Raw genomic sequence first — 14439 nt, forward strand, 5'->3', positions numbered from 1 at the left:
CTAAACATCGCTATCAGCCATTTCCTTCAAGGGCTTTCCGGGTATGTGCCGCTTGAGCTAGAGGTTTCGGGATCTTGGACTCTGATGTTGGTGACATCTTTGTCTCTGCACTGAGTCAAGATTAGGCGGTTATTAACTATTGAGTGATGCGTTAATTTAGCTCATCGTCCCTCCTTTGTTGTTGGTTTAACGTTACTTGTTAATCTGTATTTGAGTTATAGGTTGCATCTAACTTGGATAGTGGAGGTTCTTTGTATTCTTCGAGCTTTGGATCAGACCTTGCAGATGGAGGATGTAGTAAAACCTGGGAGCCCCTTTCTCCTTACCCTCTTAGAGGACAATAGTGGTGGAGTTTAGTTGAGCGCTAGGTCTGTGTTGTCCCGTCGTTTGCTGGAACTTAGGTTCAGTTCAATATCCCAGCTCGGACCATGAGGGCAGTCCTTGCAGTGAGCTTGATTCTACGGCTATGAGAGAAAACAATTTTTCGGGCGGACATTCGAACCAGCTTCCTGCATGCATTGTGTGCCTCGTGGTCATGTTCTTCGAGTTCCTCCACTGTAATTTGTCTCGGTTCAACCTTTCATCTGACTTGTCAAGAATTTTGTTGTTACTTGTTGTCATGTTCGCTCCATAGTAGAATGGCTTCAGATCTGATTGCTTTTGATTCCATGTTTTTACTTTTTTTTTTTTTTTGCGGTGGGATTAAGTTTAGGTCTCTGCAAGTCTCAATAATTTATTTTTGAAATGATATTTACACTTTAACTCAAAAAACCTATGCTAGCTGGCTGCATATTATGGAGAAAAAAGTTACAATAAATCTTCAGCATGGTGTATGGCGTACCATCGAACATGAATTTCATGGGACAGCTCGGAGTGGTGCAGTCATATATGTATTCTCATACGACGGTAGAATTGTCATCTTTTAAAATCGTCTATATAATATTTTTTATCCAAACGTTAAAAAAAAGACCAGCTGGCTGCAAACAATCTTTGACTCGCATCGCATGACTTTCAAAATCCGTTTAAGAAGTAAATTTCTCTTGATTCGCATCAATATAATATGTTCATCTAAACTAAAGTACAATTAGAACTTAACCCTGATTTTTCCTTAATAATTACTAACTTGTGCCACTGGAATCCCTTATATACTAAAGCACAAGTCATATGACCAACAAAATTTTGACACGTGGAATATGTTCTACAATTTAAAAGAAAAATAATTTAAATGTAAAAACCTGATCTTGTATTAACTTATTTCTTTTTTTTCTATATAAAATAAAAATTCCTAATATCTCTCACAATGTGCCCATGATCCCACGATCCCTAATACTGTTAATCATTGTTTTTTTGAGTAATCGATTTAACTCATAGTGCCATATATTTAGATTCATTTGTTGCATTCAGAATTTGTAAATTCTTAAATTCTTTGCAGCACTCCATTGATCCTCTCTAAATTTCAACTTCTAACCAGATAGATTAAAACTTTTAATGATGAAACCTTTTGCAGTTCCAAATTCAAATCGAAGTAGTTTTTGGTCAAACTTGCACAACAATAATCTTCAAGAAAATGTTTCAAGGAAACGAGAAAAAGGACGCCAGTACGCTATGGATTGATATTTCGAAGTCTTAAGATGAAGTTTGTTCAAAAAAAAGAGATGAAGGTTAAAGTCCAGGTAAGTAAACGCCTAAACTCTTCATGCTCAAATAACCTTTTGCATGAACCTTATTCTCATATACTTGCATATAATTTTTTTCTGCATTCTAAACATTGTCCAAACCTAGATACTGCATGTAAGAAGGAAAGGATAAACAAAATATGTCAATAACATAATTAAAAAGGACTAATCAACTGTCGATTTGCTGGAATGAGTTTATTTTTATCGTGATGATAGACTGATAGAGTGATAGTTCAGGAAAAGAGATTAAAATGGTCTCAACTTAAAACACATATACAAAACCTGTAGAATGAAAAGCACCACAAGAAGAAAAGAAAAGAAAAGGGGGGAAACATGGAGATTTAAGGCAGCAAATGGAAACTCAGGGGATAGAGAAAACAAAAGGATTCATGTCTACTATCCAGATTAAGATCTAACTTGATAGTAAGATTTCCTTACTTTTATTTGTGTGTTAGTAATTTATACAAATGTTGTGATTTTTTTTTTTAAATTTCAGATCAAAATATATATACTTTTAATTATTTTCTATTTCTATTTGTAGATAGAAGCAAAAAGAAAACTCCAAGTAAGCATAGCAATGAAAATAAAAATATATAAAAGAGTATTATGAAGAAATAAAATAAAACCATAAAAGAAGGGAAATACTACAACGGGACTATATGCTTTCCCTCAATCTTATTTTTCATATGTAATAATTTTTTCCTGTTTTTGGAAGAAAGATATAAAAGGTTCATTGTGGACTATAAAGCGCAATTTTTTCTTTTTTCTAATTCTACCGATAAATATAACCCTCAAAATAACATTCTTTCCATTATAAATTATATTTTAAAATATATATTCATTTCTATTGTAAATTATAAAAATAATGGCCTTATGCACGGGAGTAATATACTAGTTAAAGTTAAACCTAAAGTCTTAACTCATTAAGGTTGTTTTAGTCTTTTCTTACATTAACCTAATTTTTGTTATTCGATTGATTTAATTTTAACCTTTTTGGCGACAAAGATAACGAGGGATGAATGCCGGGGACAATGACGAAGGTGTAAATTCCTCTTAGCGGTGTTGTTCTGTTTATCAACGTACGGTGGATAGCACGAGGCAGAGCGAGAAACCTTCCTGTATTATTTCCCATCGAAGCTCCGTAGATCTCACAGTGTGATCATCTTTGTAACACTCCATGGTTTATACACTCTTAATCTTCTTTCAATTGATTATTCTCTGTAGATATCTAAGATTTCATAGTGATTTTGTTTTTTTTTTCAGTAAGAGGTTTATGCGTAAAGGACATTTGTATCCACCTGTGCCGTCTGAGGAAGGAGAAGTTCATGGAAAAGTTTGATTTTTTAATCATTTTAGGAAGGAGATGTTGTTGAGGGTAATGAATATGAGAGAGTGACAGTTGGTGTTGAATACGGTGTGTCTAAAATTCTCATCTCCATGAAACAATATTTCATGAGACTGATTCTAATGTTATTTTATTTGGATGTAGAGGACAATTCTGAGAACATGGCTGTGAAAACATATAAATGGATCAATAACGATTATATCAAAGGAGAGTAGGATTTCCAGATTTGACCTTTTTGTTAACTCATAATTGGTAAGAAATGAGGCTTGATTCTCGTGTTTGATCGTGGTGTGGTGTCTTTTGGATTTTTGTTTCTTTTGGTTAGGAATGCATGAAGAAACTTATAGATATGTTCAAAGAAATCATGGAGTCGAAGAGAAATCCTGGAGAGAAGGGAAGGTGTGACTATAACCATGTCCTAACCGAAGAGCAAGCCAATGCTCCATCATTTTGAATAAAATATGTGTTAAAAGGATGTTGTCATTTTCTCACTTAATTTATGAGTATAATAAAACCTAGAGAATGAAAGTATTGTGGAGATCAATGAAAAGAGTAGTAATCATACGTTGTTTTGTGGGTTGTATTATTGTGTTTATAAGTTTTCTAGAGATTTTGGCATATATCTTGTGAATGGTTTGGTTGATGCCAATGCTTATGGTTTCTTTTTTTAAGGATCAAATTAAGTCTGATATACTCTGCTGAAATAATAAACTCAGAATTATTGACTAATCCCTTTTATATTCTCATCAAACTTATTCCTACAATATAGACCGAAAAATTCTAAGAAACAAACAGAAGGTCAAAGAGTTTGCTAATGAGGCGTATGCTGAGAAGAAACTTTGTAAAGAGACAATGTAGATAGGAAGTGTGAGCTACACTGCTCTGTATGGAGATACCTTTGATTTATTCTTTTTTGGTTTGTTTTTTTCATGTTTATTTTTTAGTTAATCATAAAAAAGAAATAGGAAAAGTTTAGATGACTGCACAAGAATAATATATTATTAACATAAAAATTAAAAACAAATATTTACTTTGTTATTATATTATTAGTTATTATATCTGCGATATAAAATATATTGAATTTAAAAAAATTAAGACTACCTAACAAAATAGTATATAATAAAAAGACAAAACGATATTCATGTACGGAATTTATTTATTTATATAAAAGTAAAATCAAATATTCGCATGGGCATGCGGGTCAAAATCTAGTTTACTTTAAAACTCAATCCATATACATTTTTCCAATGCGTGTTATGGAACGTCCTAGTGATAACGGTTAATGCTTTGAAAAAGGTTTTCACTTTTCTCCAAATAAATCGTATAATCCTTGGGATATATAGTTATTTCATCGAATTCTTGTCTTGTTCATGCAGTCTACGTACGTTACGAGTGTTGGGTATAAGAACATCCTGGGAGCGGATGGGGTTAGAGGCAAAGCCCAAGAGTAAGCTGGAAAAATTCTAAAATAGCAAGGTTAACACACCTCTTGAATTTAGCATTTGCGTTACAGCGATGTTACCACTTAGTACGTATTTGGCACATATTGTGGCGCATTTGGACGAGAAGTGGACTTTCGATGCTTTCGCTGTCTTGGAAGTATTTTTTTTTAAGATTATTTTTTTCGATGTATTCATATGTCAAGAAAAAAGTTTTATTTAAATGAGAAATGGAAGTTTAATATATGTTATTTGAGAAACTTGTATAAAATAGTAAATACACACATTGGATATTTGAACTTAGATTTGGGTTTTTGATTTGTTAGTTGGATTTCATGTTCATTAACTTAATCTTATAAACCAAATATATGTTGATATTTTATATTGATAAAATATAAAAAAGAAATTCATTTTAAAGTATATTATTTTGTTTGAATTGATCAAAACAATAAAAATTTTACTCTTTAACTTCTCGGTCAAAATGTGGAATAAATTCACATACTAATTGACAATAATTAAAGTCTCCATTAGTGCGCCATGAAGGTTTCATTTTGTGTTGAAGAATGAAATTTGTGCTTCTCATTATTTTTCTATAAAAGGGCATGTAAGCATTATAGAAAATATAGACTTTTAACAACAAAACAAATACCCTCCACTTGAATATTTTTTTTAGGTTTTGAGTCTGAGAGTACAACACAAAATTAGGTTCGATAGATTATGTTTTTCAGTGATGGTAAACAGAAACAATGCTACAGTTGTATCCTGGGAATCTGAGCACTATGAAACCGTCATACTATGAGGCGTTTAAAGATTTAAGGAAAGTGATTAACCATCTCGACTCTGCAATTCTTCTTTATTCTTATATTTTGGTATTGTAATTTTAATTTATGTTCTTATTATTATTTACAAATATCAGTTGTCCTATGGTAGTAAAATAATGTTCATACACTCTTAAATCTTTAAATATTGTTTATGTTTCTACACTAACAATATTGATATTTATTAAAAATTGTTTTTCGAGAACAGGTTAATCGATTCAATAACATGTATTCAAAGGAAGAAAGAGTTTTCTTCATGGATCAATAGTTGTTGACTATTCAGATCCGATTCATACTATGATTTTTTGGAACACTTAATTTAATTATTAAGTACATGTGTAACCAATGAGAAGAGAAAAAAAAAATCAAGTTTAAGTATGGTGATACCATAGTTATAAAAAAAACATTTTGATCTTTGAGAGATCAAGTTGTATGGATGGAAATGGATTTTGTGAGTCGACGCCCCAAATTAAGTTTGGGAGAGGTTTGCCACATATAAGGTCTGCCACATATAAATCATTTGCCATAGGAAATCAAATGTTTGTTGATATTGATCAAAACATTTTTATTTCGTCAATGCTTAAGTGCAACTTGTAAAAAGATTGACCGTAGAAAATCAAATAAAATTTTCAGACCAATTTGACTAAAACTGACATGTGTATTGTAGTTTATAAAGTCAATATGGTTGAGAAAAACCATATAGAATGGTGGTTTTGATGGTAAAAATAATATCTTGTAATGATATGTATATTTGCTAAAAAGCAAAAATATGTTTTGGAAAAATTCAAATCATATATAATTTGGATTTACAAATCAACTTGAGAAAACTCTGAAAATAGTTATATGTAAAATGTGAATTTATAAGAGTGAAATACATTTTATAAGAAAATTGTAATAATTTTCAAAATTGCTTTTTATTCATTTAAATCTAAAGGAGTTGTAGATTAACTTTCTAAACTCTTAAGAGATGTTAAATGCAAATATGCAAATTTTGAGTTATCTCAAAAAATGTGGGAGAAATTTTGCTTACCATATAGAGTTATTGGCAAGAAGCCAAATGAACTTAATGATAGTTATCACAAAATGATATTTAAAAAAAAAAAAAAAAAAAAAAAAAAGGTAGTGTCATAAACTGAGTTTTGTGTATAATGGTTAATTGCATCTTTAAAAAAGATGACAAAAATCATTAGACAATTGATCTCGACTAATTTCAAGAGATTATGTTCACTATGATGACAACCTAGGATCCTTTTATTAAATGTGTGTCATGAGATCAAATTGTTATATCATCTAAAGGAATGAGTAGCCTGTGAATTAAGATGAGGTTTGGCGGTAACTCTACCTAACTGAATGGAGATCCCAAGAAATAGGTTCAAGGAGATAACTAAGTCAAACTAAATCTGCCCAAAGTACTGTAAGACTTCGGTCTATACTCAGTTCCTATGATGATTAAACAGTGCTACATGTAAGGAATAGAAGATAAGCATTAGCTTTTAATGATTTGTGTCCATAGCTTTGAGATATGAATGAAGTAGTACATGATACTCCTCTAAACAAAGTTAATGGAAAATCACCTTGTGAGTGTAAAATGGGGCCGTTTCTATGAGAATGAAGGAAAGACTATATTCTCCAAGTTCACTCATGATTAACCAGGACGGTTCACGGCCAAAATGAACACAATAGAGAACCTAGTTCTATGAGAAAATGAAGTTGTGTTATAGATATTGTCTAGGTTTGCACCAAAGCCCGGGAGGTTCAAGGCATCATGGCTACCTCCTGGCCGAATAAATCTGATAGCTATTAACAATGACTGGTTCAAGGCTGAAAAATTGCTACCAACTCATCATGCAGTGGATTTTTCGTTTGTACTCTCAAAAGTCCTTAGTTGAGTCTTGTGGAGTCTTGTCTAGGAAGTCAAGTCTGTCGAGTTGTCTAGTGTCTAGAGTCATTTCTATTTATGTGGGGGATTGTTGGAACTATTTTTCGAACATTATGAATAATGTATTCATATGTCGAAAAAGAAGTTTTATTTGAATGAGAAATGGAGGTCTAATGTGTGTTATTTGAGAAACTTGTGTAAAGTAGCAAATACACACATTGAATATTTAAACTTGGATTTGAGTTTTTGATTTGTTAGTTGGATTTCATGTTCATTAACTTAATCTTATAAACCAAATATATGTTGATCTTTTATATTAATAAAATATAAAAAAAAATCTATTTTAAAGTATATTATTTTGCTTGAATTGGTCAAAACAATAATAATTTCACTCTTTAATTTTTTGGTCAAAATGTGGAATAAATTCACATAGTAATTGACAAAAATTAAAGTTTCCATTAGTACACCACGAAGGTTTATTTTTGTGTTGAAGAATGAAATTTGTGCTTCTTATTATTTTTCTATAAAAAGGCTTGTAAGCATTATAGAAAATATAGACTTTTAACAACAACAAAATAAAGATCCTCCACTTGAATATTTTTTTTAGGTTTTGAGTCTGAGAGTACAACACAAAATTAGGTTCGATAGATTATGTTTTTCGGTGATGGTAAACATAAACAATGCTGCAGTTGTATCCTGGGAATCTGAGTGCTATGAAACTGTCACACTACGAGGCGTTTAAAGATTTAAGGAAAAAGATTAACCATCTCGACTCTGCAATTCTTCTTTATTCTTATATTTCGATATTGTAATTTTAATTTATGTACTTATTATTTTTTACAAATATCAGTTATCCTATAGCAGTAAATTAAGGTTCTTACATCACATTGGTGGTTCTGTGAGCGGTATATTCATAATCGTCTTTGCCACCCAATTCAATATAATATTATTTGGATTTAGTGAGTTGCCATGCATCAACTTCAAATTTTGATTTGATGGCCAGATTTCTGATTAAGGGGATGTCATGTGGAAAAATGATCTGAAATTTGTAACATATATAAAAATCCCAACTATTTATTCATTCTCATACAGACAAATATTTGCTACAAGTCCATCTATGTAGTTAATTTTTTTTTTATATAACACTGAAAATTTTAGAGTTTTGCGTACAATAGAGATATAGGTTCGAAAGAACCCATTAAACAGAGAGATCATAATTCCTAAAAGAGAAAAGGAAAAGAAAAAAAAAAACTAAATGCCAGTAGGCACCAGGGGATAAGGAGTAGGGCTAGGGTCAGCCAACCCTGAAAAATGTAGTTAATTTTTCAACATTGTAAATTTTAACGAAGTACGTATTCAAATACTGCAAGGCTATTTGATGTTAATATATGGTACTTATATACGGAAACATTAAAACTTATCTTCTTTTTATTATTTGGGGAACATTTTTATTAAGTAATCTTACCCTCATGTATGATTAACAAAAATGTCATTACTTATATGTGATCATGAGAGTTTTTTTTATACCTTTTTTAAAAAAAATTCTCTATTGCTTTATACTATGAAAACCGTTTCGTATATGAATATACAAACATGATGATACGTACATAAATATAATAGAAGTTTGGTTTATAACTTTATATATGAATAACTGTAGAGTACATATTATATATGTATATTCTATGTTTTATAACAGAAGATCTTATATGGTTTTATAATAGAATATTCTATGTATTATATATGTATATAATTTAGTCATATATGACTTTTATCTTGGTCTTAACTTCTAATATATGTTTTGTTAATTACCAACATAATATATGCGTTATATATATATGCTAGGCTATGTATATCTAAATTAACCAGTCATAAATATACGTATTATATATGAAAGTGAAGTTTGAGTCATTTACAAGTTCACATGTAAATAGTAGAAGGGTAAATAATATATAACTTATCAGTTTGACCGGTCAAACCGGTCGAGTTAATATAATTATTTCTCGGTTAGGGTGAACCGAACTGTTTATTAAAAATTAATTTGATTAGTTTCAAAAGAAAATTATCTACGGTTTTATTATATAGTAAACCAAATATTATTTTTTAATAAAAAAAGGTTAAAAATATATGTCTTATTAATTTGCCCAGTCAAACCAGTCGGGTTAATATGATGATTATCGGTTAGGGTGAACTGGACTGTTTATTGGAAATTAATTTGATTTGTTTCAAAAAGAAATTCAATGGTTTTGATGAATCAGTACTATTGCAACAAATATATGTTCTTTGTATTTTTTTGTTATTTCAAAAAATACATTTTGAAGTTAGTTTTGTTATATAGTAAGTCACACAATTTTTTTTTTTTTGAAAAGACGATCTGTAGTTTTTGATGAATGCAATATAATTTTTTGTTAACAAAAAGTTTTGTTACTATCCACTACTGCATAGGTTAAGTTAATTGTTAGAACGTTAGTTTATGTTTCTTATAATTCAAAGTCAAGTCTAATTAGCTAATAGGGACGATCTTGACTGATTGTATGATATTTAATTATACTGCATGCAATCTCTTAACTTAAGGACCAAGACTTTGTGTTTAAACAATCAACATAAATGGTGACTGGGAGTCGCTATTCAATATCTAATATTCGATTCTAATAGTTAATATTCTTTTCTATTTGTTGATTCCTTAATTGTAATTTCTAATTTTTTAAAAAAATTATAAACTAAAAGTTAGCGATTATTAGGACTAATTTTCTGTGATGGAATATTCGTTTTGTCTACAATTTTGATGTATTCGGGAAACAATTTAAATTTAATAAAACTATAGCAAATCAAATGTATTAAAAAGATTGTTATTGTTTGTTGTCGATAACTAGATTGTTGGTCCCTGGATATTCCACTAAATTTCCAAACCTAGATTGTATTTTTTTCACTACTCTTTTTTATCAAAATTTACATCTTCTATTCAATAACATGTATAATATGTGACTATAGCTTTTCCATTTTAATATTTATTGATCAGAAGTTATAATCTTTTTTAGTCCATTCACTCTCCGCAGGACGCGGATCACCGCCTATTTATAATATTAATTCAAGCTCACAACACATTATGATGCATCACGATGAATAAAGCATACAACATTTTCATTCAGCTGATTTACCATAAGTGGGTGTAGAGCAGGCCAATGTGCTGACTCGGGACATCATAGGTATTTAAGTCGAAGCCAACCCTAAAAATGCAATTTAAAATTCTAGAGTCTTGCAATGTTAATGTCATTGCTTATACTTGAAATGTTTAGTTTTACACCCACATTGACCTATGAAAAAATTAGGTTGTTGGAACGACTAGTCCAGAATTATTTTTACGTTTGGTTTAGGCTTATCAAGGTTGTGCCATAAGCGTCCGTTTAACTTTAACATATAGTATTGCGAATTTTCTACCTTTTTTATGAAAAATTTCTACCAATATATATGTTTACCACCACGATATCTTATGATGATCATATTCTCTAGTTGGTTTTTGTACTATACGAACAAACCTCACTCAAGTAATCTAAATAAGCAGAATAATAATATCCTACAACAAGATCTCAGCTGTGTTTCTCCTCTGTGTTGATATTTACATTTACAACATAATAAATATCTCCTTGTTTATATAATAGCATGAGAATAACAACCCAAAGAAAAATACTCAAATGTGTTAGATAAGTGGTAATCCCTAACCAGAAACAAAAAAAAATTAACGTTTTATTTTTATTTGAATGCTAAATTTATTTCAAAGAAAAAATGACCTTTTTTACAACAAGTGTAGCCTATTTTGAAATTTTTATAAAAAGATCAATCAAAAACCTAACAGTTCCAACTTTCTTATAGTAAAATTCTATCAAGTATCAAACCAAATTGCTTTCCATTTGCATAATCCTTGTCTCCCTTCCTCTGAATCACAGTAAACTTGTTCCTCATGTTCTTATCCAGCCTCTTTATCAAAAGCATAGCAGGAACCAGTATCTCTCCATGTCTTCTTCGATTCCGTTCTCTCCAAATCATGTGAACCGTTGACTGAAGCATATATTTTGTAATGAAGATCTTAATTTTACTCCAGCTTGAGTCACCCGTAATGAGCCTAATAAGACTTTCCTAGTCCACTGTATAGTGATCCCTCAACAGTATCATTGTACCAGTATTTCTTGTCGGTTTTAGGTATTTTGTTATCGTTTACTACTTTCTATTCCCTTAACAAAACTCGACCAAGTACTGTTACCAAGCAAACCCAACAATAGTTATGATTTTTTGAGTGAAAAGATCATAAAACGAAATAAGTGTTGGAAGAAAAGATAGGTTGGAAGAAAAGATAGATGGTTAGAGAGTGAAAGGTACGAAAAAATATATGGTTAGGGTGTGGTCTAATCTTTGTATGCTGCTGGAGACCACTCTCTACCCCCACGGGACCACTTCTCCGCCAAACTATATTTGACTCTTTCGTATATTGATAACATCGTGTTAATTCGTGTAAACGTATATTATAGTTTCTCAGATTAGCCTACATGTATAATAGTATTAAGTACATTTGAAATCGAGTTTAGAGATGTATACAGTGGGTGTGATAGGTGGACCATTTTTGATAGGTTTTTGGTGGATGTCAGATTGTGAAGTGAGCCAAGTTGCCCATCCCTTTGGAGATTTATCCAAATCTTTTCTGATTGCTACATTTTTGGTATGTATACTTCATTTTTTAGCAGTCCTTAGCTTGTCGTTCCAATCTATACATTTTCGTGCCATTTTTTCTCTGGCTCTTTATTTATATGTTGCCAAATTTGGCAAATGATATTTTATTTTTGAAAAAAAGTTACATCTTGGGTATAAAATGTATTTAAATCTTAGTTTAATTTTGAAAATATATATGTGATGTTTTATTTGTTTGTTGAGGCGGATTATCTTTATGTACCCTTGTGAAAATATAATTACATTTTCATCTAAAAGATTCAATCAAAACTGGCTCTGGACATTTAAGACTATATTATATGTATATGTTTGGCTCATTTGTTATTAATATTTGAAAAAAAATCTTAAATCAGATTTTAACCTGAGACATTTCTAAATGAGATATAGACATACTAGTTGAGTTGCTAACGTTTTTTATGAAAATACTTCTCTAAATTCAAAATTTGTAGGTCCTATAAGAATATATCTGAAGAGCTTCTAAGCAAGACCCTCTCTGGCAACCAACAGGTTATGCCGTGGAAAAGGTCTCCCCATAAAGACGTGTTGTTTCATGAACTGTTTGGTATTAGGCTGGTTGCTTACATTTTGAGAAGAATCAAGTACGTCATGATTATGAGGTGACTCTTAAGTAAATAAAGGTCAAAATTTAGCATAGATAATGATCTCACGTAGTGATCACGTTTATGCATTAAAGCTACGTACATGTGAAAGGTGATGAGAAAGGAACATTTCAGAGTTAGATAATACATAATAAGCCTTAGTTTTATTACAACACTTTGTTTACATGAAACTTTTTATAAACGATTACATTCAAAGCCAGTTTTCAAGTTTCTATTACACTATAAAGCAGTTTATGTTACTAGGGTAGTTCTTGCTAACCAAACTCACTTTCCACCTAAAAAAATTAACTAAATGAACTTGTAGTTAAAAACAATATATTTATTATATTTAATATATTCTTTTTTTTCTGACGGGATTTGATCACAACCACAATAAAGTGGGTACTCCTCATCATAGTCTTCTCCTTCCTAAACTTTGCATCTTCTTTATAAAATAAAATTTGCTGTTTCAGTTTATATTTTCCAAAAAATTATATTTATTTATTATATACATTATTTTGTCTATCTTTTGAGATATGTCAAGGTACATTTTTGATGGTGTTGTAACGGTGATGTATACCTTAACTTTTGCATCATTTTGGTATTTTTGGCATTTTTGCATGTATGGTCCCTCAACTTTTGCTTTATTTTGATTTTGACCTCAATACTCTTTAAATGTGCAGATTGCTCTTCAATTTCGTCTCCAAAATTTTAAATTTCATTTTAGCCCCTGTGATATAATCAGTGTTGTTTTGTCATATAATCGGTGTTATTTCATATAATTACGTTATGAGTTATGACATAAAGCTACAATGTGTTATATTTGTTTGTTAACACGTCCCACACATTTGCAATAGCACAAAATTTAATTCAATTATCTTTTTACACATGTTCAGCCAGTTCATACACACTCCTTTTTTGTTTTATCTTCACATGAAGAATTCTTGAGGGTGGACAATATGTAAAGAAGAAATGATGAACGCCTTTTCGTACATGTAGATATGTAAACTGATGTACACCCAGTTTGCACACACTCTTTTGTACATGTTGATATGTAAAGCGATGTACACATATATAGTACTAAAACATTACATGTGGAAATTTTAAATGAGATTTGTACTTTTACTAGTCTATAATCTTCTCATCTCCGCAACAACCAAATTAAAATGAATCACATCTCATATATATAAGATTTGAGTAATATATGACATGATTCAAAATGTGTACTGTTATTTGGCTTTAAGATGTATAAATATATAATATTGTACATGTGTACACCAAATATTGTACATGTGTACATCCATAATTGTATGTCACATAAACAAAATAAGAAATATAACACATATGCTATCAAGATCTAAAATAAGTCTCATTCACAACAACGAGAATCTTTTTTTATTCACGTAAACCACGCTTCCTTGTCCTTATACCTACAAAGACAAATCTATGTCTTTAAGATGTACATGCGTACACTAACATTATGCACACATCCACGTAGTCATCTAATGTACTCGTGTACATGAACATGTGTACACTAACATTATGTACACATCCACGATTATGATTTTGTGTATACAAATAATATATAATATTGTACAGATAATATATAATATTGTACATATGTACACAAAAACGCTTGTACACATGTACACACAAGGTAGGAAATATAGTATCACGCATATGGTATCAAGACCTAAACTAAGCTTCACTCAGAAAATGAGAACTCTTTCCATTCACGTAAACCACATTTCCTTACCCTTACACTTACAAAGTAAAATTCTTTCTTTCACATGTACACATGTACGTTGAGATTATGTACTCGTGTACATGTAGACATATGTTTGAGATACATGTTAGATGTCCAACATGTTGTAAAGTTGTGTACATTCATTAGTGTACATGTGTACAATAAAGGTTGATGACGTACATGTGTACAACATATATGGTAGTGTACATGTGTATAGTAC

At 30.6% G+C, this 14439-nt stretch overlaps 1 long non-coding RNA gene across 2 annotated transcripts; it reads left to right on the forward strand.

The window, feature by feature from the left end:
- Positions 1–525: 525 nt before the first annotated feature.
- On the forward strand, positions 526–6395 carry LOC106428521. 2 transcript variants are annotated; one of them, XR_001285632.3, is made up of 3 exons: positions 526–2856; positions 2940–3090; positions 3166–6395. It is a non-coding gene; the product is annotated as an uncharacterized LOC106428521 (long non-coding RNA). The 2 variants fall into 2 exon arrangements; XR_007319962.1 differs by having other exon boundaries at positions 526–2843.
- The last annotated feature ends 8044 nt before the right edge of the window (positions 6396–14439 follow it).

The sequence above is a fragment of the Brassica napus genome, chromosome C2 (genome assembly GCF_020379485.1).
Source record: "Brassica napus cultivar Da-Ae chromosome C2, Da-Ae, whole genome shotgun sequence".
Lineage (NCBI taxonomy): Eukaryota > Viridiplantae > Streptophyta > Magnoliopsida > Brassicales > Brassicaceae > Brassica > Brassica napus.